Here is a 26,243-nt window from a genome sequence, read left to right as displayed (position 1 = left end):
TAGAACATGTGCATGGGACCGTGTGGCGAGAGGACTGAATAGGCTGAGTGGGGGAGCAGAAGCAGAAACAGAATGGGGCAAAGGAGATGGACAAGCAGGGGCCAAGGGGTCTCTGACGCAGGGGACTGGTATGGGAGTGGTTTGTCAGTCGGATCAAAATCAGAGGAGGAGGAGGGATTAAGAGGGGGAGGAGAAGCCAAAAGGAGGTGTTCAGGTTTGTAGGAAGAGCAAAGATCAAGTTTAGCATGCAAGAAAGAAAAGGCTCGAAGATAAAAAAAATCTCTTTCCACTTGCCCACTCGCTCACAGAAGTTGGACGAGTACCTTAAAATATTGGGGTCCAGGGTGCCATTAATTGGCCATTCTGATTGATTATCTAAAGGATACTCTAGCCAAATATCATTACACAAGTATATAAGTTTTGATGGTTCTAGGTTAGGGATCAGGTGAAAGTATTTGAGATTTTCTAGTAAACATTCCAAGGGTGAATCTGCTGTGATGGAAGTCCTAGATCCCATGGTGGAGACTGAAAAATAGCCAAGTTAGTGTCCAAGTTGTCCCAAAGACACAGACTAGTTGGCTGGAGATGAGAAGGAAGCACAATGATGGAGATCGTCACCTGATCATCAGTGTGCGAGCAAAAGTCAAGAGAGTTGAGAACCTGACGTCAGGATTTTCCAGAGCATGCGAAGAACCTCAACCCTGAGAAAGAATCTCCACCATAAAGATCAGGGACCCACCCATCAGAAAAGATCAACTAAGGGGGTCAGCTGCAACTGTTAAAGTCGTGGGTGGAGGAACCCCCACTCCTCAACCGCCTTGAGGGTGCTGGATGATCAAGGGTCCTATTTCAGGTCAGCAGAGGAGTGTTTAAGTCAACCTAAGGGAAAACTCACCAATCTGAAGGCTGGTGGTGGATGTAGAACCCGACACCTGGGCAAATGGAAGGTGAGACCAGCATCTGGAGGTGGAGAGGGGAGTCTGGGGCAACAGATGGGATTACACTCTCCTAAGTGGTGGTAGAAGAGCCCATCTGAGTCACGGCACCAATGAAAAGTGAAAAGGCACCCAGGCAAAACACTCCCCACTCGGGAGCTCACACAAGAGATTTTATTAGCCAGAAGAACAGGGTCTGCCCTGAAGAGAGAGAGAGCATGCAAGAGAGAGCATGTAGGGAAGCTTCACTTAAATGGTTGAATTCCCCAGGCTAATGAAGATCAGTCCAATTGCTGAGCAGTTAAAATTTGCGGGCTAGGGATTAAGCCAATGGCTGCAGAGCACAAGCTGACAGGTGGACCAATGGCTGACTAGGATTGTAGACTGACAGCTAGGGGTGCTCCCTTGCCTTCCCCGGCAGGCTTGTCCTGCGCCTGATCGCCCAGGAAGGAGTTCCAAGAGGTCGTAGGGTGCGCTGGTCGTAGGCAACCCAAGGACTGAGGCGAGAACCATACTGCAGGGCAAACCCAGCACCCGCCTGCTGCCTGCTGTGGCCCGCCGATACCCCGGTGGGTTCACGCAGACAGAGTGATGAATCAGCAGCTGCAGACCTGTGCCTGCCAGGCAGCCCACCCAGCACTACAATGTATGTATATATATATATCTATATATATAGATATATATATATATCTATATATATATATCTATATATATCTTTCTTTTTGGTCCATTGACGTGATCGTGTATATTGATTGTCAAATGTTGAATCAACGTTGCCTTTCTGGGATAAACTCTATTTGACTGATAAATTAGCTTTTATTTTTTGATGAATCAATTTGATAAATTTTTGTTGAAGATTCTGTGTTAGCATTTAGGAGGGGTATTAAGATGTTGCTTTCTTTCCTGCAATGTTTTTCTCTGGTGTTGCTCTCAGGGGTATGCTGACCTCATAAAATACCTTGGGAGATACTTCCTCCTCATCTATCTTCTGGAAAAGTTTATTTTAAATTGGTATTATTTCCTATTTAAATGTTTGGTAGAATTCACCAATGAACTTATCTGGGCATGAAGTGATGGTATTTTTTGGGGGGTGGGGGGGGAACATGGGGGGTGGAATTTCTGGAAATAAGTTGAATTGCTTTAAAAAAAAATTGAGGGCAGCCAGGTGCAGAGGCTCATGCCTGAAATCCCAGCTACTCAGAAGGCTGAGGCAGTAGGATCTTAAGTTCAAGGTCAGCCTGGGAAACTTAGCAAGAACCTGTCTTAGAATGAAAGACAAAAAGGACGAGGGATATAGTTCAGTGGTAAAATGCACCTGGGTTTAGTACCCACTGAAAGAAAGAAAGAAAGAAAGAAAGAAAGAAAGAAAGAAAGGAAGGAAGGAAGGAAGGAAGGAAGGAAGGAAGGAAGGAAGGAAGGAAGGAAGGAAGGAAGGAAGAAGGAAAGAAAGAAAAGGAGGGAGGGAGGAGAGAGAGAGAGGAGAGAAAGAAAGAAAGAAGAAAAGAAGAAAGAAAGAAAGAAAGAAAGAAAGAAAGAAAGAAGAAAGAAAGAAAGAAAGAAAGAAAGAGAAAGAAAGAAAGAAAGAAAAAAAGAAAGAAAAGAAAATTTGAAGGGCAAATCTCATTATTTTTTTCTTTTGGTCTTGGTCTTTCAAGGAATTTGTCCACCTACCTAATTTATTGAATTCATTGGCATAAAGGTAAAATATTACATTATCATTCTTCTAATTTTTGCAAGATCTATATTGATGCCCTCTCTTCCATTCCTGGTATTGGTAATTTTTGTCTTCTTTCCCTCTTTCTCTCTCTCTCTCTCTCTTTTTTTCCTGAATCAACTTATATAGAAGCTTGTTAATTTTATTGCTCTTTTCAAGAGCCATATCTTCAGTATGATGATTTTATCTGTTATTTTCTATCTTATGTTTTACTATTTCCTGTTAGTATTTCTTTCCCTTTGCTTACTTTGATTTTAATTTTATTTACCTTTAGTTTCTTAAGGTGGAATATTAGATTATTGATTAAAGGACTTATTTTTCTAATATAAATATGTAAAGGTATACATTTTCCTCTATGCTACATAAAATATGAATAAAAATTTGGAATTGAAAAAGGAAAAATAAAATTGTCTTTATTTGAAGATAATACATGGAATATCCCAATGAATCTATAAAAATACTACTGAAAATCATAAGTTTAGCAAGGTTTCAGGATACAAGATCAATAAAGTTCTAGCTTTTAATGTGAAAAATGAGCTTGCCTCATGCTTGTTAATTTATGTAGTTTAGTTTGGATTGACAGATTTCTAAATCCTTAATGACAGAGTCTGCCTTACTTATCTTCAATCACTAATAAACATTTTGGTCAGCAGGTCACATTTTTAATATCTCTACTTTCTGACCCAGGTTTCCTCACTTCATGGATGAAAAGGTGAGGGCAGAGGAAGAATATCAAACCTGTGACCTCTTGGCCAGCCACTCTGAAAGAGAGAAAAACAGACCCAGCAGAAGCTGCAAGCTTTAGTACCCCACACCACCAGAAGAAAAAAGTAACTCTGAAGAATCATGTTCTAGCCCTCTCCCACCTAAGGAAGGAAGGAGACAGGGCGAAGAAGAGATAAAGGTGTCTTTCTAATGTCTGAAAGAAAGTAGGACTTTTCATTCCATGCACCTATGTGAACAAAGTGAGAAAAAGAAACAATAGACTCTCAGTGTGCCCCTCCCCATTGCCATCTCCTTCCCCAATTTCACACACCTTAGAGATGAAGCACATTTACTACAATTTCTCAGCTAAGGCTTATGATGTTTAAGTGACATGCTTAATCTCAATCAGTTGGTTAGTATACAAACATGGACTGCTTTCTGACTCCAACTCCAGTGGACTCTTTCCACAATACTAAGTTTAAATATTTCCCCCTTGCCTTTTAGCTTGCAAGTCAAGCACAGGAGTGTGTGTGCACACACACATATAGATGGGTAGATTTTAATTATTTAGAAGTTATTATGAATTAACTTCTAGTTGATAAGAATTGCTGTCATATCAAAGATTCCCGTTTTAAGAAATTGGAATTTCAATATAACATATTGGGAATATTAACTTAGGTCAAAGGCATTTAACTTGGGAGTCTAGGTCTGTCTGATTCAAAAGTCTCCACTCACATGTGATTACAAGTCCCAAGTCAAAAGGCATAATTTTCTTGCTATTTTCCCAATTGCATAACACCTGCCCCCAAAGTACTGACCCCAGCACGTAGGCTCTAACTAACTGCCCTTACTTTTCCTTTACAAGAGGAATGAAGTCTTTAGTGGAGTGGAGGGTTCCTTTGAAGCAGAATCTAATGTTGACAGAGTCGTTGCTCTTCTTACTGAATTGTCTCAAGAGCAAGGAGTCAGCATGCTCTCTCCCCTGCCAGCCAGTCTCCTACCCCACACTCCCTTTACCAGGGGAAGAGATGTGTGTCTCTCAGCATATTCATTAAAATGCACCAAGTCTTGAAACTGGCTCTCTCTCCCCATTCTACTGCCTGACAAAGGATTTGTGACAAAAGACCTTCTTCCCGGTTTGTAAAACAGTTGTGTAAAACTCGGACTGTAAAGTCACAGTTGACTGCTTTAATGTGGAACAGCTGGGAGGGTGTAGACACACTGGCAGGTTGAGACAGGGACAGGGAATGGGCCCCCATTCTGCGCAGGGTCGACTTAGTCACACCACCTGCTGCCCCTATTATTTCAAGAGCAAACCAGTCATGACAGCCTCAACAGACGGACACACGGCACCAGACGGTGCAAGGGAAGTTAAGAAAAGATAAATTAAGTGATCAATAAAGATAAGGGACCTGCTCAGCAGTAAATGGTGCTGACAGACCAGACAAAACATGAAGCAAAGGGGTATTTGATAATGTGGGGGTGTGGGGAGCTTAGCGTCAACCTTTATAGTATTGACATTTCGGAGACCACTGGGACATTGGCAGTGGATTTTCCTGGCTGGGGTAACTTGAGTTGGAGGTGGTTGCTTTATCTTTCCATTGTACTTGGAGAAGGGTCCAGGACTCAGTTTAGAAGTGCAGTTAGCCACATATGTGCAGGAGGTCACTCACTGCTGGCATTACCCCAGGCCAAATTAGACTGTGCACATGGGTGAAATCTGAAGTCTAAGGTCCACAAAGCTGCCTCTTTCTTTTGATGTGATAAGGGACATTCGTTTGTTGGACATTCATTCATTTATTCATTTCATCTAATCTTTTAGACACAGTGGTAGGCCCTAAGGGACACGAGGGTATGGTAGTTCTATTAATGGTGATGGTGCAAAATTGTAATAATTTTTCTGAAAGATATTGCTCACTAATGAGGGACAAACCATTTTCCTCCAACACCTCCCATCTCAAACCCAGTCAGATGTAATCTTTTAAATAAGGTAGAAGAGGGATACAAAACATGCTGGAGAATGACTAAAGCCCGCTTAAAGGAGCCAAGAACATTTTTATAGAAATGGCTAGAAGGGGAAAAGTTCAAGGAAAGACATTTCTAGTTGAAGAAACAGCATAGAAATGTAGAGATATGACAGATTTGGCCTTCTTTCTCAGACTTGGATCTAGGGTGTTCCCAAAACTACATGCTACTCTTGGGTGAATGAGCAAAACAATGAAGTTTGATTCATGTGTACAGGAGAATATAGTGGAGGAGAATGAAAATTCAAAATAGTATTTTGAGATAAAATCTAATACTCCTAAGATATTTGGGGCTTTTCCATAAGTCTGCTTCACATTCTACCCCAGATGTTTCTAAGGTTTGTGCTTATTCTTCTCAGTCATCAGTAGAGAAGTCTGAGATATGGATATGAAGTATTCAGTTTGGTGCAGCTAGAAAATAAGCTCTGTGGAAAGAGGGATTGAGATGGGCAGGAGAAGAGAGCAAGAACGTAGTGGCCAGAGTGTGAGGGCCATGCTGAACAGGGCTACCAGGCCTCCTCTTTAAATAGAGCTTTGCAATGTACACAGAGCACTTTTATAGAATTATTTCTTCTGACCTTCATCATACCCCTACTCAGGACTTGGAAATGGAGGTAACATGTACAGATCTTTGAAATTGGTTGTTTGATATTTGGATTTAAGAAAGGTTCTTTGGCAAGAGCAAGGAAAACAGATTTGATGAGAAGAGAAAAAGAAACTAAAATTATTGACTGCCCACAATATGCCAAGCACTGTTACACTCATTATCTTATTTAGGGTTGACTCCATGTGATGAAAACTAAAATAAGGTTAATTTATTTTTATTTTTAGTTGTAGATGGACACACTGCCTTTATTTTATTTATTTATTTTTATGTGGTGCTGAGGATTGAACCCAGTTCCTCACACATGCTAGGCAAGTACTCTACCACTGAGCTACAGCCCCAGCCCCAAAATAAGGTTAATTTTAACAAAGTTGATTGTTTTAAATCATTTAAAAGAGATGTTTAGGGGTAGTAATTACTGGGCTGATATGAAAGCCCACTTCTCAGGGTTTTAGGCTTTTCCCCTATTCAATCTTTCCCTGGGAATAAGAAGTTTGGTGAGCTCTAACCATTACACCTTTGCTCCAACAAATGGGGAAGGATTCAAGGAAGGCCACAGAAATCTTCCATTGCATCTTACTGATTCAAACTTAGGTGGCCACAACTAACTCCATGGAATCTGGATAATGTAGTCTTCTAACTAGACAGCAATATACCCAGATAAAAGGGAAGAAAATGGATGCTGGGGTCAGCAATTAGAAATTTTTCTATGCAATTATTGTCTAGCTGTGGAAGCAACTCAGAGATGGTTGATGGTTTGTTACTAGTCACAAACCCAGAGAACTGTTGTGCTACATACAGTTCTAATTCTTCCTAATCCAAATCGATACTTCTGTTACAATACTCCACCTGGACATGGCACTGTGGAAGCAGGGGTGGTAGTAGGAGTCGGGGTGAGGAAGAAGAAACAAAAAGATGAAAATACAGGAGTATGTCAAATAGCATGATAAACATTAGAATTAGTGAAGGGAACTTGTACTATATATTTGGTAATAGTAATAACCTTTTCTTGAAACTTGACCACGTACAAAGCTTTATTTTACATCAGCTCATTAATTCTCCCTAATCTGGGAGATAGTTATTATTACTTCTTATTTATATATGGGGAAACTAAGACTAGTGGGGTTAAGGAATTTGCCCAAGTATGGCTTTCTCTTTATGCACTACTTTTATGCCATATACTCAATGTGCTATTAGAAAGTAATTCATTTTTATTTATCTATAGTTTTCTTGACTCATTGCTATTGTTAATTCAGAGCTGAAAGCAACTTTAGTCCTTATTATTCAATTTCCTTATCACTAATAGTGAGAATACTGAGGGATAGGCATATAACAAAAACAATGACAATATTAAGTCATTAATGGTATATTAAGTACCATAGGGGATGTGAGTCTTCACCATTGTCTCCTGCTACTGGGGTTCCTCCATTGATACCTTCCTCCATAACCCTTGTCAAGGGAAGAATTGCTATTCTGAATAATGAGGCTATAAAACATAGAGTGGGTCAAAGTTACCTGTAGGCAGTTACCTGTGTTAGAAAACCCCTATCATTTCTTTCTACCTCTGAGCAATGAACAGACCTAGAAAGGGCCTGGCACATCAAGATGAACCCAACAATCTCTCTCCTGTGTCTCTTTCTCCTCCTCCCCTTTTCCTCCTCCTTCTCTTCTTCCCACCCCTGCTTTCTCCTCCCCACCCCTGCTCTCTCCTCTTCCTCCTCCTAAATCTTTTCTACGTAATTCCTCCTTCTCCTCTTCCTCTATCCTCCCCTTCCCCCTTTTCTCTCCCTTAGCCCCACCCAAAACCTAGTCAACTTGTCTGTCCTCTTTTTTTTTTAACCTCCTTTCCTCATGAACCCATCAGAAGGTAGGCCATTCTGGAATTTAGATGTGGGAGAAGAATGTGAAGGCTCTGCTTAGTTCTTTAGCTAAAACCATGTGCTTTTCCAAAACTTATGGCAAGGGTGCACAAGCAGCTAAATGCCAAAACGGGCCTTGGATTTCCATCTGTTATTGTCTCATGTGTTCATCTCCCTCATAAGGAGGGATGACTGCAAGGCAGAATTGGGACATGCCTGGTTCCACATTGCAACACTATCCATTCATCCTTCTCCATTGAGAAGAACTTACTGCACAGCAGGTTCTGTACTCAGTACCTTATGAGTAGGATCTCACATGGTCCTCACAATAGGCACTTTTTTATTTGTTCTTTTCAGATCTACATGACAGTAGAGTGTATTTTGACACATCATACATACATTGAGTATAACCTCTTACTCTTGTGGTTATACATGATGTGGACTTACACTGGTCATGTATTCATATATGGACATATGAAAGTTCTGTTCAATTCATTCTACTGTCTTTCCTATTCCCATCCTCCCTCCCTTCCCTTCATTCCCCTTTGTCTAATCGAATGAACTTCTATTCTTCCCTCCTCTCCCCCCACTTAATGTGTGTCAGCATCCATATATCAGAGAAAACATTCAACCTTTGGTTTGGGGGATTGGCTTATTTCACTTAGCATGATAGTCATATGAGGAAGCAGCTATTATTACTTTTCAGGAAATCAAGATTCACAGGATGAAGAACTTGGCTGTGGTGACACAACCATCAAGTATATATTTTACCAGGATGAAAATTCAGGTCTGTCTCCAAACCCTGCTCTTTCTGGTGACTGAAACTGGGCCCCCTCCATTACACAAAGGTGTCCAGAGGTGTCAGTGCTACCTTCACTGGGAACTTTGATAATTCTGAATTAAGTAGGGGAATCTCCAGTTTTTCTGAAACTGTCCCATAGTGACCATCCTAGTATTTGATTTAAGATGTGCATATGTGAGCTGATTACTCATCAAGCTGGTCATGAACTGGTCTACAACTCTAGTCTTCAGAAGGCCATGGTACATTAGTGCTGATTTATCAGCTCAATAGGCATACCAAATCTGAAATGATTTCAGCAAAACAAATGAAAATGTTTTGACAAGGTATGGGTGGCACCAGGGGCCGCCATCTTGTGCTTCAAGTGGCTCCTCTGCCTTCATCTGATCGTTTTCCCTTGCAATTTCTGTGGATTCTTTTCCTCCTTATGTGAAAAAGGCTGACTTAAATAAGAGAGACATGGAAATATTGAGGAAAAGTTGTGAAGTGGAGAGCCTGAAGACATCAGTCCTAGTCCAGGCTCTTCTCTGCACTGACTGTTCACCCCCGATACTTAACTTCTATGCACAGCGGTGTCTTCAGCTGCATAATGGGGATGCCAAATCTCTGTGGAGCTCCAGCAAATTAGTAATGAATATCAGTATATTGCGAAATAACCAAACATCTGGAATTTTCTGTATTGTTTTCCACACTCAAGCATGAGCTTTTTGAGGAAAGAGACCATGTTAGATTCATCTTAGTTTATCTGTAACCATGAGAATAACCCCTGTCCCACTGAATTTTTGTAAGGACTTAGTGAAATACTCAATTGAAAGCATCCAGCATGATACTTATATCGGTGGTAAATAAATATTAATTCTTCCCCACCTCCTTTGTGTCTGCAGATCTTAGCACACTTAGTATATGCTGTATTGTTTAGTACATTCATAATGTTAAGGTAGCAGTCAGTGTATGAGTTAAGAACCATAATAACAGTCACTAACTTATTGCTCAGACTCTGTGCCAGGCGATATTCTAAATGCTTTACATATATCCACTCACTTCATCCTCATAACCTCTCTTTGAGGAGGGTATCACTAGTATCTTCTTTTACAGAAGAGGAAACAAATACTGGGAGGAAATAGTTAACTTTCTCAAAGTATTACAACTAACAACAAAGTCAAGATTTGAACATAGACTGTTTGGCTCCTAAGGTAAGAGCACAAACCATAGATAGTATGTTCCATTGCAAATGGACCCAATTTTTTCACACCTCCTCCCATCAAGAGGCAGAATCCTGAGCATGGAAAAACCTTGTGACTTGCCTTGATCAATAGAACACAGGGGAAGTGACTATGTATTCTGAGTTAGGACTTGCAGCTTCTTCTCTTACTCTCTTGAAAGGTTGCCTTCAAATGAGCAAGTCTGCATTCACCTCCTAGAGAATGACATGGAGAAAGGTCCAGCTATCCTGCCCATTCAGGTGAAGCTAGGACCTGCAAAAGAGGTTATCCTAGATCGTCACTCTGGTCAAGCCAGCCCAGAACAGCATAATCTCCCAGCCAAACCACAGAACCATTGAAAATGATAAAGTGACAGTTATTTTAAACTGAATTTGAAGTAACTTGATATTTAGCAAGAGATCCTAGCAAAGGGTAGATCTGCTTAGTGGCTAGGTATCATTTGGTAGGTTGCTTAACTTCCTTGAACTGCAGTTTCCTTAACTATAAATGAGAATGATTATTAGGTGCTCAAAACTTGAAAATCCTTCCTCACTGTGTTACTTTTCCATTACTGTGACATATGAGGAATTAGCTAACTATGAGGAATTAGTTAACTTTCCTGAATACCTGATGAAATCAACTTTAAGTTGATTTTCTTTAAGGAAGAAAAATTTACTTTCATGGTTTCAGACTATTGTCAGGTGACTCCATAGTTTCTGAGCCTGTGAGGCAGAACATGACAAAAGTGTGTAGTGAAGACAAACTGCTCAACTAATGGCAGCTAAAAACACAAAGAAAGTGAGAGAAAGGACCTGGGGACAAGAAATGCCCTTCTTGGGTATGCCTCCAGTGACTTCCTTCCTCCAAATAGGCCCCCTCTCCTATAGTCTCCACTACCTCCCAATAATGCCATCAGCTAAGAACCTACCAATGGATTAATCCACTGATGAGATCTTGTCCAATCTTTTCTTCAAAGTCCCACCTCTGCACATTGCTGCATTAAAGAGCAAGCTTTCGACACAGGAGTCTTTGGGGACATTCCAGATCCAATCCATAACACTCATGAAGAATACTATGCAAAGTTAAGCTTGAAAGGAATGCGAAGTGGCTGAAAGATCAACCTGTAGATCAGAATTTCAAGAATTTAAAAGTGTGAGAGGTCACAAACCTTTGGAACAGATAAGTAGGTGATACAGTTCAGATATGTACCCCGAAAAGCTTGTGCATGAGACAATGCAAGTTTTAGAAATGAAATGATTGAGTTATGAGAGCGTTGACCCAATCAATTACTTAATCCCCGGCTAGGGATTAACTGAGTGGTAACTGAAGGTGGGCAGGATGTGGCTGGAAGAGGTGAGTCCCTGGGGTGTGCCTTTGGGGCATATATTTTTTCTTTGTTGAGTAGAACTCTCTCTCACGGCTTTCTGATCATCATGTGAGCTGCTTTCCTCCACCACCCTCTTCCACCATGAGGTTCTGCCTCACCTTAAGTCCCAAGGAATGGAGCCAGTTGTCTATGAACTAAGACCTCTGAAACCATGAGCCCCCAAGTAAACATTTCTTCCTCTAAAATTGTCAAGTCTTTTACTTACAGTGGCAAAAAATCTGACTAAAACAGTAGTGTATTGAAATTTTTGCCAGGGAAATCAGAATGTTTATTGAATTTGAAGACCTTTAGGGTTCATTCTATTCTTGAGATTCCATCAATCTCTGGCTTCAAGAATCATTATATGAGCCAGGATAAAACTTTCTCCTCTTTCCTATCATTCTAACCAGATTTCCTTTCAGGCACTCTGGTGGTGGCAAGCTGTGACTGAAATCTTGCATGCTCTGTTGATTGAGCCATTTCTAACCCCAACTTAAGCTCAGCAGAGCCCAGCAGGGAATATGGGCTCAAAAATGTTAGCTAAATTGAGCATCAAGCACAGATGATTCCATCACTTTTATTAACAATATTAAAATCAGAAGCAGAGAAAATAATGATAATAATCAAAACAAAGCTGGGCATGATGGTACATACCTGTTGACCGAGCTACTCAAAGGCTGAAGCAGGAGGATCACTTAAGCCCAGGAGTCTGAGGCAATATATAAAAATCACATCTAAAAAGAAGAAAAAAAAAAAAAAGAAAAGAAAGAGAGAGAGAGAGAAGAGAGAGCTAGAAATGGAAAAGTTTGTTTACTGCTTGGCAAAACACACACAAATGTACTACGAGGGTTATCACAGTGTTGTTTTTTGTGTGTGTGTTTGTTTTTTGGTTTCTGGTTTATGTTTGTTTTGTTTTGAAAGATTTCATCTTAATTTTACTGTGGAAATCTTTGGACTACTGGCATTGCTGTTTCTCTTTCTACTTCTGTTGAATGTTTTGATTTAGTCTGACACTAAAGACATTTAAAAACCTAAACCAAATTCAAATGATATATGTCAGTAAGTTATAAAACTACCTTGCAGTTTCACATCGGAAATTTGGCAGGAGTGGAGGACTCTGAATAAAGCAAACAAAATACAAAATGGACCTTGGTGGAACCTGAGTGAGTTGAAGTAGTCACCAATGCTTTTCTAGTACTTTTACAGAAGAAAACTCAAACTCCCAAATCCTCATTTTCCCCCCTATATCCTCTCTGGCTTCCAGCCCTGGCCTTGTGATCAGGACCCATTCTCTTACACTCTTTGCTGTTGCGAATCCTCATCTCCGGGCTTTGCAAACTCCAGCACTGCTGATGAATAAACATGGTCTGGTCTGTGGTGCCCCACACACTTTGGAGACAATGTTCAGCTTCAAAGTTTTCAGAATTGCCCAGTCCAGTTTTGTTAACGACATTAGTGGGACTGCATTGTGGGTGTAAGGGGCGAGACAATGGCGCATCTCTTACATCATCAAGCACAAGGAGCTCTGTCTCCAGCTGTACAAACAGCACAGGAAATGGATTTTGTCTTCGTGTTATTTTTTGTCTATTAAAATTATGCAAACCCAGCAAATACAACAATTGCTTTGTTAAGTCTCTGAAATGTCTAACCATTCATTTCCCAAATAAGGAAACTGCGGTGTGTTTGATGCTGAGGATTGTTAATCCCAAACGTGGAAAACTAATAAAATAATCAAAAAAAAAAAAAAGCCCCCAGAAGTGTTTATAAATTTCAATTATCTCTTGCTCTCTATCCCAGGATTGGACCAGGCGGGATAGGGTTGCCTTCAAGTACTACTTGAGTCGGGGCTGTATTTTCTCCTCCTGGGGCCCCTAGTCACCAACGTCCCTTCTTTGTGGCTGAATCGTCTTAGCAGGGCTGGTGTTCGGAGGTGCTCAGGGCCAGAAGAGACAAAGCAGGCCTGCTTCACAAAGGCGAGGGAGCCAAAGAAAGCAAAATTGAATCTCTAGCACCCTGCTCCTGAGTAAACAGACAAAACTAATGGGTCTGCCATTTCTCCTCCCATTCAATTACTGGGCTCCAGTAGAGAGAATATGGCAACATCACTCACACAAACTCTAATACTCTTAATCCCTTCCATACATATAAACCTCACATCCACCCACATGACTTCATTCCCAAAGCCACCCAGGCAGGCAGTGTGAAGGAATGGGCCCACCAGCTGCAGAAACCTGCCTTCTTCAAGTTTCCATCAGCTAATGAGGGATATGCAAATGAGCAGCTTATGGGATTATGGCTTGTCAGACAGCAGTTCACCCCTAGCGATAGAGGACTAATACAGGTGTTAGTAAACGGGTTATTAGGCCCGGTCTAATTTAGGCCTATTCATGCTGCGCTTGCACTCTTAGCCCAACCATTTGTCCTCATCCTGGGGGCCCAGCAGGAGCCATCTTTAGGCCTGTGGTAGGTCTGACATGAACTCCTTGCTAAAAGATATGAAGTTAATAAATCCGGCCATTGGGTGTTTAGGCATACACAGCAACATGAGAGTGACCTCACAGTAGGGGCTTTTCTCTCTCCTTACAAGGGGAAGGGCCTGAGAAACTACTGCAGAGCGGTGACAGGGCATTCAAGGTAACATCATTCACCGCTTCCATCTGCCTTTCAGCCTCCATCAGGCAAACCTTATCTGGGAAGAGTCCCCAGCCTCTCTTCCTCTTCTTTTTCTTTCTTTCTTTTCTTTTTTTCTTTTTTTTTTTTTTTTTCTCCTCCCCTGTGGCCTGATGCAGTTACTTGATTTCCTGTCTAGAACCAATGACCCCATGGAAAGTAGCTGAAGAGAGGTTTGGGAAGCAGGCCCCCTGGCTTCAGCTGGTTATTACCCTGGTGAGGTCACTACCAAGCAGAGCTGGATCCCCATTCCACCAGCCCAACATTCAATATAAGCCCACGTGCCTCTGCAATTCTGAAATCCCCCAAACTCAGAATTTTTTCCAGGATTCATTGGGCAGCAAAATCTGGCTTGAACTGACCTGAGGCTGCTTATAACTTTTACAATTCTACAAAATATGTTTTGTTGCATAAATATCAATATGTCTGGTTTCGAGCACTGTTGTAGGCACTGCTGAGGGTTTTATGTAATGTATGGTACATGTTTGATACTATCACTCTCAAATTTGTTTAAAAAAATTGAATCTTGAAGCATATCTGGCCCAATGGTGTTAGAAAAGGACTTATGGAATCAATTAACCAATTAACCCAGAAACAATCAAGCACCCAAAGGACACTACATCAAAAACTACAACATAACTCCACCCACAGAACTTTCCAGTGACAAAGATACTAGTAATCAGGGGAAGGGGCTGTCCCCTTCCTAGTCATCAAGATACCTGTGAAGGTAAAATAGTAATCAGAAGTTAGATGGTAAGCAGAGAATACTTTGGACAAACAATACCTAACGTTGATAAAATATTTCCTTTGTACTAGGCTTACAAACACTGTGTTATTTAGTACATACGAAAGTCTCTGTAGCAGGTATTGTCATGATTTCCATTTCACAAGTGAAGAAACTGAAACTCATAGAGGTGGCTTTCTGATAATCCTGCAAATATTTTGAGGGATAGTTCTTCCAGATCTCAGTAAAATGTAATGTAGCAAACTCACATTAAAATTCTTTTTTCTGGTGCCCAGAGTACACTCACCTTTCCTTTGTCCCTCAAATGACAGAGCAGAAATATTGAACAATTACTACTAATAACTTGTTTTTGAAAGTCGTTTTGCCCATTTCCTCATGCCAACCAATTGACTGCTTTCATTTTTCTTTTCCATTAGTCTTCACCTTGAAAATTATAATTACCTTGTTGTAGAGTTTTCTACTTCACTCCTATCCCATTATTATTTTTATGCACGTCTGTCTATAACATATCTTGGGATTAGAATTCCAAGCTTAATTTATTCTCATGTCTCCAAGAGCAACTAGTATTAAGGCTTAAAATATGAAGTCAATCACCAAATAATTCATGAAAGTCTACTCTATGCCTTTATACTGGGAATAAATGGATAACATAGATGTAAACATTTATTGAGCATTTACTATTCTCATTGATAGGCATGTGTTAGTCTGTTTAATTTTCCTAATAATCCCTCGAAGAAAGAACTAATGATTTGTATTCTAGTTGTAAAGCCCAAACAAAGAAATGAGTTGCCCAGGTGTTTCAGTCAGCATGCAGCAAAACAGATTAGAATTCAGGCAATTTAACACCCAGGTATGTGTGGACTATTTTACAATATTCTCTGCAAAAGAAATAGTCTCTCAAGATGTTCTCATATTGTAAAATAATTACAATTGTAAAATTGTAAATAATTGTAAATATGTCAAATATTACAATTCAGTATTAGAATGTCAAATAGTAGGAACACATAAAGGAAGGTTTCACTCTGCCTGAGGAGCCTAGGAAAGTTTCCTGGAGGAAGGAGCATCAATAGATTGACATGTTCATTTACTTTTATTTATTAAACAAATATTTGTTAAATGTCTAGATGTGTCAGGCACAATGGAAGAGGTTGACTCAGAAAGAAGTAAAGACATATAGACAGTGATATGTTGGTGGATGTTTAATAATTAGCTCTCCAGGAGGATAAAAAAAGACCCTGACTTGTGATGCCTGCTGATTTCTGTGGAGTAAACACTCCTACTATAGCTGATATTAAACAGACAGTGTGATGTCAACTACCTTGCAAAAATTCCTGAAAATTCAATAACTCGCTTTTATGAGCCAGAAGGAGCTGGCTTCTACACACCCCTGAACATAGGCTTTGTCTTCATGTTACTTGCAGTCCAGAGCACTAATGTTCAAAGTGGGTTTGTGAAACACGACTCTCACCTTACACTAAGATGCTGTTTACCTTGTTTGCTTTGTGTTGATACTTGCACTGAAGGCACAAACACACTGGTGGGTAAAACTGAAGCCTTCGCACAAATCAAGGCATGGCACTACTAATATGACCTGTGTGTTCTTCACCACAGCACACTTGCAAGAACATTTAAAACTCCAAGTTCTCTTATAAATTGCCTTGATGAAGCAGTAAAAATACTAATTCTGTTAAATCTTGATCCTTGAATGTAAGTCTTTTAATATGCTGTGTGGTGACCTGGTGCTATGGTTTGGATGTGGTTTATCTCCCAAAGATTGGTGTGTGGAGGCTTGTGGCCTCATTGTGGGCAAGTGAGAGGTGGTAGGGCCAGGTGGAAGGTCCTTAGGTCATTGAGGGCTTTGCCCTCAGATGGGAATGCTGGTCTCCTCAAGTGAGTTCTGGCGAGAGAGTGATTTGTTACGAAAGCCTGAGCCTGACCCCTGACCTCCTCACTGGCTTTCTGTTTTGAGATGTGATCTCTTCTTCCCATATATGTCCCCTTCATTGTGATGCCATCTGCTGTTAGGCACTACAAAGCCAAACCAATGCCTCCCTGCGACATGATTTTGGACTTTGTACCTCCAGAACTGCGAACATTTTCCTTCATAAAATAACCTGCGCATCAGGTGTTTCATTAGAGTAACACACAACTGACTAATACACCCAGGAAATATACAGAAAGCACTTCTTATGATGATTACCTCAAGGTAAATCACTGCATATGGTTATACAAGTTCTGAGCTATGCTAGCTGTTTTCTCATGAAACACTATTTTTACCTGAAAGAACACCTGACTACGCTTTTTCAGAGTTGATATTCAACATATTTTCCTGCAAAGGAATGAGAGGGACCCATTTGCATAACTTTATTGAACCAATATTTTCCAAATGCTCAGTGCATGATGGCACAAAGTCAAGGGTAAGTAAAACATTCATTCTGAGTACTGATAGACCAATAGATTTTCCCATTTAAAATTCCACTGAAGTGGTACCACTTCCATGGTGCAATTGAACCTTTAAGAAAAACCCCTTTTGAAGGACTGAGAAACCATCTTATTCTTCAGATTTCTCTCTTTTACAGATCTGAAAACAGAACTGGATAGGAGAGATTTCCCTTGTGCCCTTGATATGTATTTCTGGCTTAATCCAGTTCCTATTCTGGTAATTCTTTTCAGATTTATAAAAGCATTGGCCTAGGACAGGGAATGGCAAATTATGGCTCCCCACTTGTTAACAAAGTTTTATTTGAAGATGCACATACACACACAATTATCCCTTGTCAAATGTGGGTGCAGTGTCATGTAGTAAAACCCACAGTTTTCTTAAAAGGTTGTTAAAACACTCGTTTGTTTACTTGTTTCCAACTACATACCCGTGAGTCTGATTTTCCTCATATATTGGAACCAAAACAACATACCCCAACAGACTGAATGCAGAGCTATGAGAATCCAGCTTTCTTCTACTAAGTCGGATACTGAAGGGATTTGCAAAAATGTCAAACAATGCCAGTCTTCCTAACAAACAGGTATTTTTGAAAAATATTTTCTCAAAAATATATTAACTATAATGTTGATTATGTACTCATATATAATAAATTCATGTTGTTTTTCATGAATTAGTAGACAAAAATTTTCAAACTTTGCAGCTTTATTAACACTGCAAATATCAAAAGATATAATTCTTATAACAGAATCCTTTGGAGTTTTTAAGAGAGTACAGGGGTCCTCAGACCAAAAATCTGAGAACAACAGATCTAACAGAACATCATTGTTCATACTGAAGGATGGGTAAGAGTTTGTTCAAGAAGACAATGAAAAAGGGAGGCCAAATAAGTTGTGTAAAACCACAAGAGAATGTGCTCAGATTACTGTAAGGGGGTCGGCATGGCTGGATTTGAGACTCTGTGGGGCAGAAGGCAAGGGACAGCTCATGCAACTCTGGACGCCTTTTTTGCCTGCTTATTCAGTAGGTATTTATCTGGGAGCCACAGGAAGTCTTTAGGCAGAGTCATGATCTGATCTGATCTGATTTAGAGTGCTCACTCTGGCCATTGGCGTCTGTAGCATATTTACCCTGGGATCACAGACTGATGAGTCAGAGCCCAGCTGCAGGTGTTCTGTTTTGCTGGTACTGTGTTTTAAAAGTTTGAACTGGACAGCTGGCTTGTTCCAGTTCGCGCCATTGCCCATCCTTGCACTCTACCCGATTCCCACATTTATGCTATTTCCTAGTCCTTGTGAGGGTGCAGACTCAAGAGCACTGTAAAGGGGGAGTTGATGAGGTCCTCCTTGGAGGGTAAACTCCTGACTATGCAAAACCGACTCAGCAGGGGCACTGTGAGGTCCTCTTGGCTTGAAGGCCTTTGAAATGCTGGTTGGTGATCTTTGGCACATACAGGGAAAAAAAAAAAAAAAAAAAAAAAGAAGCAAGAGTTTGTATAACAAGCTAAATCAGGCTTGGAGAATTTAAGATCTCTCTAATTTTTAGATTTCTCTACTGTTAGTAAAAAGAAGACAATCGCCTTTAATTCCCTCCTCCACACACACAATTTTTGTTATTTTCTCATGGTCTCACTCAGTCTTGGCCCACAAGCATATATAACTATTACATATTGTCATCATAGCATAGAAATCATTCTGTAGTTGACCCTTAATTTTTAATAAGGTTGGGAGGAAAATGGTGAGTGCCAGAGATTGCTAGACGTTGTAAGGTACTTTATCCTATCAGTTCTTACAATTACCTAATAAAATAGGTGTTTCGAATTCTAGGGAGAGGTATGATACCATACTGAGAGGTTGGACTAATACTCATTGGTTACCAAGGTAACCCAGCTTGTAAGCAACAGATGGAGGAGTTCAACCAGCTTTGGCAACAAAACACCTTTCTTTTTCCATTATCTTCCCATGTTGTTTCATCATATCCATTGCTATAAATTGTATTAGTTTACAATGCTTTAGTTGGTTCTAAACTGCCTGAAGGACAGAAGTGGATCTTTCTTTGTGTTTTTATCCTCAGCATCATCATAGTGTCTTGCAGGTCAGAGACATTTTCCCTTTCCTTTTTGTTTTCATTTTTTTGGCAAAATTTGACAAAATTTCAACTACCTGTTGGGCCCTTAGCAAGATGTAGGGAAACAGAGGCCAAGACCCCTTGTGGCAGTTTGGCAAGATCTCACAGTCTGGTTAGGAGGCAGGCAGGATCCTGAGAGGGAAGTGGATGTTGGAAGTACATACCTGCAGGTGGCCTGGCTTGAGGGTCTGGGATCCTCTGGGATGGCTTTGCAAGAGAGGTAGCTTTGTTCCATCTTCTACGGAGTGAACCTAAACGCTGTCCAGTCGTGTTTTAAATGCATGCACTTGATCCTGAGATGAGATGGATTGCATGAAGTTAAAGACTGGGTTTTCAGGCCTGCCCTTGCTTCTGTTGTATTTTATTCTATCTTATGCAGAAGGTGCATGACTTGCATTTTTGTTTTCTGTTGGCCATATCATTTAAATTTGATAGGCCACCTTGCTATATGAAGGACTTCTTTCTATTTGTGATTCTTCTATAAAACAAATAATTGCCAAATTTACCTTTTATCTAGATCTATACACCTAATTCTCTAAATTCTATAGTTTACAGGGTTTAGAGTAGTCTTATGTACAACTTCAGTTTTTAGTTTTTTTATTTACTTGCTCTAATAAAATGAAAGTCAATTTTTATTTAATTGATTGACATCAGATTCGTATGGATTCACTAATGTGATCCTTTGTATTTTACTTGTGCCAACGTCATAGAATTTAGAAAAGTGAAATGACAGTTCTGGCACCAGAAAAAGTGAAGCAGGAGTTTTATTCAAAGTATGTTGTACAAGTACTTAAAGTCAGATCTGTGATCTAATTACCATAGAATTCTATCTTTGAATAACAATATAGCTAAAAGCCAGTGTTTGAGTACTTTGCAACTTGAGAGAAGAAAATGTTTCTGGCCTTAGAGTTTGTGGAGCCTGGTGTCCAATTCTAGCTCTTTCTTAAAATGCTTACTGTCCTTGCCCCAAACGTAGATTTCACTGGAGAATTCATTTCCCTTGAAAAGTCAAAAAAGATACTAGAAGTATTTAGAGGGCAGAGGACCAGGCCACCACCTGTACTTTTGGGGGATTCTGATCAATCTGTGGAGGAATAATTCCAAATGAAATTTATCAAGCGAGGAGTCTTACAATGTAACACTAGTTCTCAGAACACAAAAGACGTTTCAATATTGTTTTTATCTGTATTTATCTCCTAGAAATAGGAGGACTGTTTTTTAACATTTCTCATTCCCTTGGAAAAGAAGAAGCCAATTGAATGTCTTGAATTCTTCTACACAAAGTCTTTTTTGTTCCCTAAATACTTTTACTGTTGGAAATAAAGAACTGAGCTAAGTCCTTCAGCAAATGTTCTAAATACCTAATTTGGGCCAACACCTTGTCCTGGGATTGGCCTTTTAACCTTTCACCCTGTACCCAGCCCGCTGTGGGGAAGTGATCCTCTTAGACTCCTCCCCAGGGAAAGCCCACATCATGGGTTGCTTCGTTCTGTTTAACCTGGGGATTTGGGGAGGCTCTCTGTTCATCACTGCCTTTTAATTTTTATTGTTCCTCCCAATTATCTGGACAGGGCTTTGAAAACACATGTGATTTAATGCTTTGCAGAACACCCCTCTCTTCCAAAAAAAAAGAGAGAAACGTGACATTTTACGACAGCATCACCTTCACATACTCATAAAGAGATAGGTGTCCCACACATGACAACATATATGGAGAATACAGACATTTGTAGCACTCGTTGGAATTTCCAAGCTGTTTTACATGTCCAGTTTCCTTTGCTCCTTTGCGAACCTGTGGAGCAGATGGCAATGATCAAAGACCGGTTTATAGATGAGGAAACAGAAACTGAAGAAGGCACAGGATGTTTCCGAATCACTCAGGTAGAACTGATTTCTTGCCTGTTTACCTTTGTTTCCTTTTTTTTTTTATTTAAATAGTAGACTTTCAAATTTAAATAATTTGATTTTTCAATTTGATTTATTTTTTATTAATAAACAACTAACCATGAAAAATAATACTTACCCTAAATCTACTATTCAGGGTAATCTACTTATCACAATGCAAAATTGTCACAACAAAGAAAAATAAAGCATTGGAGCCAAATGAAAAAAAAAAAAAAACAAAACTAAATATCTGGTATATTGAGAACTTGAAATGTGAGATGTGGCATTATAATTCAATAAAAATAGATAGTTCATTATTTAAATAGTACTGGCTGTCTACCTGCAAGGGAAAAAAATCCCCTAATTCATGTCTTATATAAAAATGGGTTAACTATTTCAACTTTCTAAAATTAAAATATAAAAATAAATTTTAAAATTTGGAAAAACATTTGAAGAAAACTGTGATGTGTAAGACCTTACTAAGAAGACAAAAAACCTAGAGGCGGTGGAAGAAAAGAGATGTTTTTTAACATGACCAAATAGAGCGTGAAAAAATCAAAATCAAGTACTAGCCTAGAAAATCCCACAAAAGGAAGAAAGAGAGAGAGAGAGAGAGAAAAGGGAGAGAGAGAAAGAGAGGGAGGGAGGGAGGGAGGGAGGGAGGGAGGGAGGAAGGGAGGAAGGAAGGAAGGAAGGAAGGAAGGAAGGAAGGAAGGAAGGAAGGAAGAAGGAAGGAGAAATATGGCAAACATGGCAGGAGAATTTCGAGTTCAAAGCCAGCCTTAGCAACTTAGCAAGGCCCTAAGCAACTCAGTGAGACCCTGTCTCTAAATAAAATACAAAATAGTGCTGGGAATGTGGCTCAGTGGTAGAGCATGCCTGGGTTCAATCTCCAATCCAAAAAAAAACCTTAAAATTTCTAAAATACCAAGAGCCCCTACAAACTTTAAAAGGCAAACTATAGAATGAGCAAATAATATAAATAGGAAATTCATATAAAAGTTCTAAAACATGTGGAAAGAATTTTGACTTCATTAGGCAATGCAGTACCTAACACAGTGGTAGTGTGGTACCATTTTATCCATTGAGTTTGTGCAAAGTAAAACACAATACTGTTTTTGTGAATCAGAGAGGATGCTATAAAATTGTCATTCCCATGGATGGATGACAAGTGGGAATTTATCAATTAATATAACCTTTTTGGAAAGTAATCTGGTGACATCTATTTAAACATTCCTTGACCTAGCAATCCTACTTCTAAATTAATGCCTTCCACAGGTTAAAAAAAAAAAAAAATCAACAAATAATGTTCTAAGTTCAAGGATGCTTATTATAGCAATACTTATAATCATAAGAAAAAATAAAAGAAAGTATTAATAGTGGCAAGGTGAATGGTAAAATAAATGAGGGTATCTATCCTATATAATGTTACTTAGCCTCTAAACAAACTCATATCTTTATCTCTTAATACAGATGGGCCATGATATATTTAAGTAGAAAAAATAGAAAAATGACTTTTGCATGATACACATGTACTTTTTAAAATTTATAGATGTGTATATCACGAATTTAAGCTGATTTAGTCATGCACTACTCAGGATCATATTGGTAAATAATGCTAACCTAGTAAACATTTTAGGTAGGGTAAAGTTAGCTACTCCCTTACAGTATCACTCACTACCAGACAATAAAAGCAAGCTTCAGGTTCAGTTCTGCAGGTTCGAACACTTTTTTATAAAGAGGTACTAATCTGTCACACCACAGTTCTGGAAGCTGGATTAAATCCAGCTCTGTCCTTTCAATTTCTTTACACATGGTCTTGAATGACAGGCTCCCTTGTGCCAGATGTAACAATAGCATAGATGCAAGATTATATTCCCTTTATAATCTGTATCAGGCTATCTGATCCCCCCAAACAAACTGTATTCAGGATTGAACCTCAGACACTGTCCTTAAGGGAAGAGGCTACAGATATTACTAGGGTTGTAAGCCCTATTCATACAAAGAGGTGGGATGTTTTTAGAAGAGTCCTATTTAATTGAGCAGCACCAATTTCACCAGTGAGAGCCTATTTTTAACACCCATCATGCTAACAAGCTACTAATTTTACCTGTGAGAAGCCGTTTCTGGCATTCCCTAGCCAGCAAAGTGTCCTTGTGCCAATTAAAGATGAAGATTGCTGTAGCAGTAACAGTAACCACCTCTAAATAAGGAAGCTGACTGTTCTTTGGGTGTGATTTAAACCAACTAACACACACTGTCTGGGTCCAAGTATTCAAGACAAATTAACTGCATTTTAACAGCCTGATAGAGAAGAAGAAGAGAATTCTACACAAAAGCAATTCATTGGCTAGGTAGACAGGCAATGAAAGATAAAAAGAGTATTAACATATCCTTCATATGCCTTTATATTTCAATGCTCGTATTATTTTGTATTTCAAAAATTTTAGAAACATCATCATAAAGAAATGATAAATGTTGGAGAAGTTAGGCATGTTTAACCGGATTTAAACATTACTTATACATATATTGACACATCACATGCCCTCTCATAAAAATGTACAATTGTAACATTTCTATGCATCAGTTAAAACTACATCTACATTTAAATTAATTCAAATTTAGACTTTAAATTTCAGAAGCATATTTAAAAAGAGTCAATAACTGTACAAAACTAAAATCAAGATTGCCTTTGCTCTCCTTTCTACAAGGAGTATCTCCCTCTCCTTCCACATTGATTTCCTAATAGTTATGGAAGAGACATCATAAAATTTGTAGTTTTTCTGGCCTGACTAGTTTCTTCTCATTGTTTCAAAAGAGAACTGGGTCAATGGCGTAAGTATAATGACAACATTTGCAATTCACAGGGAGGTGGTAAACCTCTCTTCCTGTAGGAAGTTGCCAGACATCATGGACTAGTAGACATGACACTATTCCAAAACTAGATTTTTGGAGGAGATATCTAAGTACTCAATCCATGTCCAATTCTATCATCTGGAAAATGAAATTAAAATGATTTATGTTGGGAGTCAAATGAAATAATACACATAATACACATACATGTGAGGTCACTCTATTAACTATGCAGTAAGATGTTCATATTGTCAGTCACAATGAAGGTGGGACAAGGTCTTCCATGTCCTTCTGGAGCATGAAGGTAAATCCATGGTTAAACCAATGTGCACCACATTTAATCTTTCTAGCACCTCAGAAGGGAAGCATCACAGAATCATAAAATACAAGTGTCTGAAGAGATCACAGTCTTGCCCCATCCTCCCCATTCTATAGCTAGAACAAGTGAGGTCCAGGCAAGTTTTATGGCTTTCCTTGGGCGACATGGCAAGTTGGCTCTACTGAGGTCATCACATCCAAAGGATCATCTTAGCATATTTTTCCCAACTCACTTCCTTTGTGCCTCAAAAAGGAACTGAATCCAAGCAGATTTTGCCTTGCTTTGACAAAAATACCCTTAATCCCAAGCACAGAACAAAGACTTCTTTGAGAAATTTACTCATGTGTTGAGCAGTGAATCAATTATTGCAAATCACAAATGCAAATTTCCCTGAAAAAAATGTGTCATCTGTTGAGTCAATTCATAAACGAATCTTACTGCACAGTATTCATGAGCTTGTGCAAGTCTTGTGTAACTCCAGTGAAACAAATAGTAGCACAACAACAACCACAACTACAAAAACTCCACGAAATCTCTGAAGTCTGATAATAAAAAGAAAGGCTGTGAACCTCAAAACCGGCCTTCCCATTGATTCTGTGCTTGGGGGAAGTGTTTTGGGAAGAGAGCTTGATGTTTTGAGAAGGTGACAATACCGACCCTTACATTTGTGCAGGCCTTCAGTGTTCAAAGCGATGTCATGCACATTCTCACTTTGATCCTCACAACAGCTCTGTGATGAAGGCATGCAATTTTCTAAGGAAATCCACTCATGTTTTTCAACTGATCTCCTCTTTTGTTTCACGCATATTGCAACTCAAGGAGCTATAAGTCTCAAGTGCAAAGAGTCAGAATAATTCAGAAAGAGCTCTTTTTTCTGAAGGACTCTGTGTGCATGCATGCATGTGTGTGTATATGTTTGTGTGAATGTATTTATGTTGAGGATAAAGAAATAATAAGAAAATGTGGAAGTGGATTGATAGAGAATAAGAATTTCAGTGTTTTATGGGAATAGAATACTTATAGCAACTAAACTTATTGTTTTAAATTTTCTCATTATATATTCCTCTTCGTATAAAGCTAGAGATTTTTGTATCTTCAATTTGGAGAATATGTTTGTTTGGGTGGTAGGATCACTTCCTTAGTAACTAACCAATATTTACCACCTATGTGACAACATTTGGGCCAATAGAGAATGGTGGGTAGGAGCTTGGACTGCAGTCAGACTACTGGATCTTAAAAAACCAGATCCAATACTTACCACTCATGTGTCACTAGTTGTTTTACTAATTGTGTGCAAGATTGGGTGATCCACTTAACTTCTTAAAGCATAATAATGGTATCTACCTCGTAGGGTTATTGTGAAAATCAAATGAGTACATACATAAAGCACTTAGAACACTGTCTGACTCAAAGTACACTATGTGTTTGCTGTTGTCATCACCATCATTGTCGTCAATGTTTCTGAATCTATGTCCCCAAACTCTCTTTTACTAAGTATCAGAGCGCTAGGTACATGTCTTTTGATGTACAAGGCAATCAATAGTTTCTGAGCCTTTTTACATAATAAATTGACGTGCAAGTATTTTGCAATACAGTGATTAAGATGCCTGGTTCTAGAGTCAGACTACATGCACAAGCTATGTGACCTTGGGCCAGTTACTTAATCTTTCTAACACTTGATATAATAATGGTACTTACTTCACTGGGTTGTTTTGAGGCTTAAATAAACATTAAATAATTAATATTTAATTATATTAAATAAATAAATATTTTAAAATGATTGCAGAGTTCTTTCCAAAAGAACCACCATCTAGTTGTGGAATTACTACTAACCAGCAGTAGGAAGGCAATGAGTAAGAGACTATAATCACACTCAGAAATTAAACTTCTTTTTTTAAAAAACAGGTGATCAAAAGAATAGCTAAAATATAACAAGGGCTTACTATTTGTGCCAAGAAATATGCTGTGCATGAAAGAAAGAACACAAGTGCATGGGA

The sequence above is a fragment of the Sciurus vulgaris genome, assembly GCF_902686455.1.
Source record: "Sciurus vulgaris genome assembly, chromosome: 11".
Classification (NCBI taxonomy): Eukaryota; Metazoa; Chordata; class Mammalia; order Rodentia; family Sciuridae; genus Sciurus; species Sciurus vulgaris.
This window is presented reverse-complemented; position numbering follows the sequence as displayed.